Below are 8061 nucleotides of genomic sequence, written 5' to 3'. Positions count from 1 at the left end.
TAAGAGACTAATCTGAAATGTAAAGTTTCATTTAAACTACAACAATGAACAAAGAAACAAAGAAAACCAAACCATACCCATTGCCATCGAGTCGATTATGACTCATAGCGGCCCTATAGGATAAAGTAGAACTGCCCCATAGGGTTTCCAAGAAGCACCTGGTGGATTTGAACTGCCAATGTTTTGGTTAGCAGCTGTAGCTCTTAACCACCAGGGTTTCCTTTTTTGGTACAGTGACTCTGTATTCCTTCCATCTTCTTTTGATGCTTCCTGAATTCTTTACTATTTTCCCCATAGGATGCTTCAATATTGCAACTCGAAGCTTGAATTTTTTCTTCAGTTCTTTCAGCTTGAGAAATGTCGAGTGTCTTTTTCCCTTTTAGTTTTTTATCTCCGGGTCTTTGCACATTTCATTGTAATACTTTACTTTGTCTTCTCGAGCTGCCCTTTGAAATCTTCTGTTCAGCTTTTTTACTTCATCATTTCTTCCCTTCGCTTTAGCTACTCTATGTTCACGAGCAACTTTGAGTCTCTGCTGATATTCATTTTGGTCTTTTCTTTCTTCCCTGTCTTTTTAATAACCTCTTGCTTTCTTCATGCATGATGTCCTTGGTGTGATTTCACAACTCGTCTGGTCTTCAGTCATTAGTGTTCAAAGTGTCAAATCCATTCTTGAGATGGTCTCTAAATCCAGTTGGGATATACTTAAGGTAGTACTTTGGTTCTTGTGGACTTCTTCTAATTTTCTTCAACTTAAAGTTGAACTTGCACATGAGCAATTGATAGTCTGTCCCACAGTAGGTCCCTGGCCTTGTTGTGACTGATTATACTGAGCTCTCTTTCCACAGATGTAGTCGATTCAATTTCTGTGTATTCCATCTGGTGAGATCCATGTGTATAGTTGCCATTAAGGTTGTTGAAAAAAGATATTTGCAATGAAGAAGTCATTGATCTTGCAAAATTCTATCCTGTGACCTCTGGCATCGTTTCTGTCACCAGGGCAATATTTTCCAACTACCAATTCTTCTTTGTTTCCAATTTTTGCATTCTAATCAGCAGTAATTATCAATGCATCTTGAATGCATATTTGATCAATTTCAGACTGTAGAAGTTGGTAAAAATCTTCAATTTCTTCATCTTTGACCTTAGCAGTTGGTGTGTAAATTTGTATAATAGTCGAATTAACTGGTCTTCCTTGTAGGCATATGGATATTATTCTATCACCGACAGCGTTATACTTCAGGATAGATCTTGAAATGTTCTTTTTGACGATGAATGCTAGGCCATTCCTCTTCAATTTGTCATTTCTGGCATCGTATTCTGTATAATTGTCTGATTCAAAATGGCCAATACCAGTCAGTTTTAGCTCACTAATGCCTAAGATATTGACGTTTATGCATTTCATTTCATTTTTTACAACTTTTAATTTTCCTAGATTCATACTGTGTACATTCCATGTTCCGATTACTAATGAATGTTTGCAGCTGTTTCTTCTCATTTTTGAGTTGTGCCACATCAGCAAATGAAGGTCCTGAAAGCTTGACTCCAACCACGTCATTAAGGTCCACTCTACTTTGAGGAGGCAGCTCTTCCCCAGTCATCTTTTGAGTGTCTTCCAACCTGAGGAGGCTCATCTTCCAGCACTATATCAGACAATGTTCCACTACTATTCATAAGGTTTTCACTAGCCAATTTTTCAAAAGTAGACTGTCAGGTCCTTCTTCCTAGTCTGTCTTAGTCTGGAAGTTCAGCTTAAACCTGGCGACTATGGGTAACCTTGCTGGTATTTGAAATACCGGTGGCAAAGCTTCCAGTATCACAGCAACATGCAGTTTGCAAGTAAAACATTTACAAAGGTTAGTTTGTAAATATTTTAACATTCGTGCTCTGTACATGCAACACTAAAACAAAAACAACAGTCTTTATGTGACCTTGATGACTCTCTCTCATCTTGCATTCTATCCTCAACTTATTTTAATTCAACTTAGTTCACCATTCCATCAAAATTATTCTTGTCAAATTCACCAATGAAGACAGAACTCTTCATTTCATACCCTACTCACTTGATGATATCTGTTGCTCCCTGGTCTTTTCCATTTCAGTAAATGTTACCAACCTCTACATAGTTGCTCAGTTCAAAAATCTAAAAGCCATCCATTGTTCTTTCTCTCATTCTCTTACATCTAATCCATCAGAAAGGTTTTTTTTGCTCAAATTCTAAAACATATTTCATATATGCCCATTTCTCTCCTCTTCTGCCTCCTTGTCCGCACTGCTATTATCTTTTATTAGCTCTCCTGCAATAGCCTCTCATTTACCTCTGCTTCTACTCTCATCTACCACATAACGTAACAAAAAACTAGATCTGATATAGTGAGTCCCCTTTTTAAAACTCTTCAACAAGACTATGTCCGTTACAGAATCAAGTCTAGACTTCACAGTCGTCTTTCTGGACCCAGGAGATTGGGCCTCTGGCGACCTATTCAGCCTTGTCTTCTTCCACCCTTCTTTCTACAATAGCATCCATTCCTTTTACCACAGAGATTCCATGCTGAAAAGTCTCTCAACCAAAAATTTCTTTCCCCATCCCCAAAGCATACCACCATTTGAATTCACAGAGAACTTCTCATTTGTCCTTCACGTGACTGCTGAAATGATACCTCCTTCATGAAGTTCTTCTTGGCTCCTCCAAACAGTCCTCATGTCTTCTTTTGAGTTGTTTCTCACCCATGCAAATGTCTCTTTTTAAATGCTCTTTACACTCCAAGATGATTGCTTCTTTCTCGTCTTAGCTTCCTTTTCTTGGAGTTCCTTGAGGAAAGGTAGTATGTCATATTAATATTTATAGGCAGTGACAGATGTCCTGTAACTTGCATATAGTAGGGGTTCAGTGAATGTTAACCATTTCTCCTTTTCTGCCAGGTGAGATGGGACATAGTTTATTGATGGTCATAGCACCCAGTGAAATGCATATTTGCAGGGAAAATTATCATATCTCTCCTTTGTAGTGGTAGCAGTATAAGTGTTAAAATCATTAAAACATATGTTATAACTGTTTAGAAGTAAACACTGTCATTAAACATTCATCATATGGTTCACATATAATTACAAATCTCCAACCTGAAGACTTTTTTAGGTTGTCTTGCTAATGTGACAGTCTCGCTCCAGACACTGTCATTCTACCCTGATCTTCAGCCACCTACATTTCAGTCATCCTAAATGACTCAGTTACCCTTTTCTAACAGCTGTGTCTTTGTTCACGCTATTTTCTCTCTGTGAAATGTCTTCTTTTCCCTCTCTGCCAGTTTAAACTTTCCTCATCTTTCAAAGTCCATCACAGATAAACTTTCCTCCAGAAGCCTCCCAATGTCACTGGGTAGACCTAACCATTCCCTCCTCTGCATTCTGCTCCACTGTCCTTCCACCTCTCTTGTAAGCCTTGTCATGATCTGATGTGACTATGCTTTCCCGCTAGATAATGGGCTTCTGGTGGGCAGTGCTGTGTCTGACTCACCTTTGTGTCACTAGCGCATTCAGCAGTGCCTGCTGCAGAGAGTGCTCCATCTTCATCTGCTGTGGAAGTTAGGTTGGGGCTACTCACTGGGCTCAAAGGAGGTCAACAACATGGCCTTTATCTTCCAATGGATCACAGCTATCACTCCAAGAAACTTTTTTCATGGACTGTGTATTTTCCCAGCTGTTGTTGACATCTTGCTCCTGGCAGACATCCCTTAGAAGATGGATTGAGTGATTATGGTTTGGTTTGAGTAAATTCATCATTATAAATAAAAAAAGGAACTCAAACACTTAGCCCACTGGAAGACAACGTTATGTCATCTTCAGACTTTTCCCATGCTTGGAAACAGCACATTTTACCATAGTGGTCCTTTACAGCTCAGTACTTGAAAAGTTCAGCCTGTGTGAACTCAAGTTAATTTAAACACGTTTTCCAATAGGTGACTAAATTTAGGGTTTTATCTCTAACTTGTAAAAATGAAGCATTTGGTTGAAATTTGGGAGGCTATGCACTCACATTTTTTATTTTTATTTGAATTGAAATCTAGGGTCTGAGTAAACATATGTTCTTCTAACACTGATAGAAATTTAGTAAGATTGACCTCAGTTCAGCTAATATTCATTTACTCTAAAGGAAAAAAAGAAAAAAAGAGAGGTATTGGTAAAAATGAAAAACATTCCGCCAATACCTAATGACATCATTGCTGCCTAGATTCTGGACAAATTGTTGTAGCATCTTTGAGAACAAGAAGTGCAGATGGAATGAACACTCAGTCAGAAAGAATGTTACCCTTGTGATTAAGGTAAGAAAACTGTATTAAGTAGCTAGGGCTATGCTGCATTTTGACCATAGGAAAGATTAATCCCATTAAAAGTAATTGCTGGAGATTGCTCACTCCAAGGGCTGCTAATGAGCTAAGTTTTTTTCTGGATGTAATGCATTCTTTACCTCCTTACAAACTGATGAAATGGGTTGAGGAGAGAGCCCATATGGATATAATTCTGACATTTAAAACTTAAAATAAAAAATTCTAATTAACTCTTAGTTATCTCCAGGTATGGCAATGGAGGTCTATGTATCCCTCTGAGTTAAGTGGTCCATATACTTTAAGTAATAAATACCATTTCTAATTCCAATGGCACTGGATACTTTATGACATTATCTTCTTTAATTTTCTCTGTGTGGTCAGTTTTATAATCTCCAAAAATGAAGCAGCTTGGTTTTATTGACTTGTCTAATGTTACTTCACTAAGCATTTATTAAACAGGGATCTAGATGCAGCTTTTTTTCAGGTTTCAGAGCCCATGTTATTTCAGTCTTAGAAAGAGCCAAAAAATTTATTGTTAGAAAACTCTGATGGAGACGGGGACCATGTTAGCTAACCATTCTTTGTGGCAAAAACAGTGTTATTGGAAACTAACCAGACTGTTACTCAAGTGTGGTTCATAACGTGCTCCAGAAGCAAATTCTAGGGAATATATTAAAAAAAGAAAACCTTTGCTGTCGAGTCGATTCTGACTCATAGCGACCCTACAGGACAGAGTAGAACTTCCCCATAAAGTTTTAAAGGAGTGGCTGGTGGATTTGAACTGCTGACGTTTTGGTTAGCAGCCTGAGCTCTCTCTCTCTCTATATATATATAATTTACATCACATGTATGTAGAATATAAATTTTTTTGTAGTCTCCATGAAAGCAGCAGTCAAGAAATTAAACAATGTCCTTGAGGGACCAAATTACTGGGCTGAGGGCTATGGGGTCCATAGTTTCGGGGAACATCTAGCTCAATTGGCATAATGTAGTTTATAAAGAAAATGTTCTACATTCTACCTTGGTGAGTAGCATCTGAGGTCTTAAAAGCCCGTCAGCAGCCATTTAAGATACTCCACTGGTCTCACTGCTTCAGGAGCAAGGGAGAATGAAGAAAACTAAAGACACAAGGGAAAAACTAGTCCAAAGGACTCAACTACCACAGCCTCCACCAGACTGAGTCCAATACAGCTAGATGGTTCCCGGCTACCACCACTGACTGCTCTGACAGGGATCACAATAGAGGGTCCTGGACAGAGCTGAAGAAAAACATAGAACAAAATTCTAACTTACAAAAAAAGACCAGAGTCACTGGCCTGACAGAGACTGGAGAAACCCCAGAGTAGGGCCCCTGGACATCCTCTTAGCTCAGTAATGAAATCACTTCTGAAGTTCACCCTTTAGCCAAAGATTAGACAGGCCCATAAAACGAAATGAGACTAAAGAGGCACATCACCCCAGGGGCAAGGACCAGAAGGTAGGAGGGAACAGAAAAGCTGGTAATAAGGAACCCAAGGTCAAGAAGGGAGAGTGTTGACATGTCATGGGGTTGTTAACCAATGTCTAAAAACAGTATGTGTACTAACTGTTTAATGAGAAGCTAGTTTGTTCTGTAAACCTTCATCTAAAGTACAATTAAAAAAAGACATTAAACAATGTATTGCATTGAGCAAATCTCCTGCTAAAGACTTCTTTAATGTTTTAAAAGTACAGGCATCACTTTCATGAGTAAGGTGTGTCTGACCCAAACCATGATCTATTCAGTCATCTCACATGTATGAGAAAGCTAGACAATGAAAAAGGCTGACAGAAGAATGGATGCATCCAAATTGTGGTGTTGGCAAAGAATATTGAATATACTGTGGACTGCCAAAAGAATGAACAAATCAGTCTTAGATGAAATACAATCACAATGCTCCTTGGAAGCGAGGACAGTGAGACTTCAGTTTGCTTACTTTGGACATGTCATCAGAAAAGGCCAATCACTAGAAAAGGACAATATTTTTGGTAAATAAAGGGTCAACGAAAATGAGGAAAACCCTCAATGAAATGAATTGATACAAAAAATACAGCAATAGACTCAAACATACCAATGATGGCATGGGATGGAATGAGATACAGGAATGTTTTGTTCTGTTGTGTAGGGTCACCATGGGTCAGAGCCAACTTGATGGCAGCTAACAACTATATATACATATCTATATACATATATATATACATATATATATAGTTATAGTTATGTTGTTGTTGTTGCTGGGTGCCATTGAGTTGATTCTGCCTCGTAGAGACACTATGTACAACAGAAAAAAACACAGTCCTCCCGTCTTCTTTTGAGCTGTTTCACTTTTGTTACACATGCTGGGAACTTCACTGGAGATGAAATTGTGCTGTCTCAAAATTCTGTCACAGGAAGAATTTACCCACTACCTATATTTTGACTTGCAAATAAATTTTAGTTAGCATTTGACCAAAGCTCAGATCTTTTCTAGTATAATAATATTTTTTGTAGAACTGAAAAATTTATGATTGAGGATTGCACCTCTTATTTCTGATACTTGGAATAATACAGTCCTGAAATGGAAGAAAGAGGGTTAAACTATCCATACTGTAAGACAGAATCACTGATAGTAGTGTTCTGTGACTGGGAAAATAAATGGTGCATTATCCACTAAAACAATTATTCAATACCGGGAATCATTACCTAGCCAACTTGACAGATATTTTTGGGGGACACAATTCAATCCATGAAAATATATATCCACCACATGTCTGTCACTTTGTCATACTGTGGTGACTTGCATGTTGCTATGATGCTGGAAGCTATGCCACCAGTATTTCAAATACCAGCAGGGTGACCCATGCCAGAAATTCAAGCTGGATTCAGAAGACAACATGGAACAAGGGATATTAGTGCTGATGTCAGATGGATCTTGGCTGAAAGCAGAGAATACCAGAAAGATATTTACCTTTGTTTTATTAACTATGCAAAGGCATTCCACTGTGTGGCTCATAACAAATTATGGATAACATTGCAAAGAATGGTAATTCTAGAACACTTAATTGTGCTGTTGTGGAGCATGTACATAGACCAAGAGGCATTAGTTAGAACAGAACAAGGGGATACTATGTGATTTAATATCAGGAAAGGTGTGTGTCAAGGATGTATCCTTTCACTATACTTATTCAATCTGTATGTTGAGCAAATAATCTGAGAAACTGGACTATATGAAGAAGAACTCAGCATCAGGATTGGAGGAAGACTCATTAACAACCTGCATTATGCAGATGGCACAGCCTTGCAAAGAAAAGAAGACTTGAAGCACTAACTGATGAAGATCAAAGACTACAGCCTTCAGTATAGATTACACCTCAATATGAAGAAAACAAAAATCCTCACAACTGGACCAATAAGCAACATCACGATAAATGGAGAAAATATTGAAGTTGATAAGGATTTCATTTTACTTAGATCCACAATCATTGCCCATGGAAGCAGCAGACAAGGAATCAAACATATTGCATTGGGCAAATCTGCTGAAAAAGAGCTCTGTATATAACTATGGAGTCCTGGTGGTACAGTGGTTAAGAGCTTGACTGCTTACTAAAATGATGACAGTTCAAATCCACCAGCCGCTCCTTGGAAACTCTGTGGGACAGTTCTACTCTGTCCTGTAGAGTCTCTATGAGTCAGAATCCACTTGGTGGCAAAGGGTTTTTTTTTTTTTTTATATACAAC

Source organism: Trichechus manatus, unplaced genomic scaffold, assembly GCF_000243295.1.
Source record: "Trichechus manatus latirostris isolate Lorelei unplaced genomic scaffold, TriManLat1.0 scaffold00019, whole genome shotgun sequence".
Taxonomy (NCBI): Eukaryota; Metazoa; Chordata; class Mammalia; order Sirenia; family Trichechidae; genus Trichechus; species Trichechus manatus.
The sequence above is the reverse complement of the archived record's forward strand: the minus strand, read 5'-3'. Positions refer to the sequence as shown.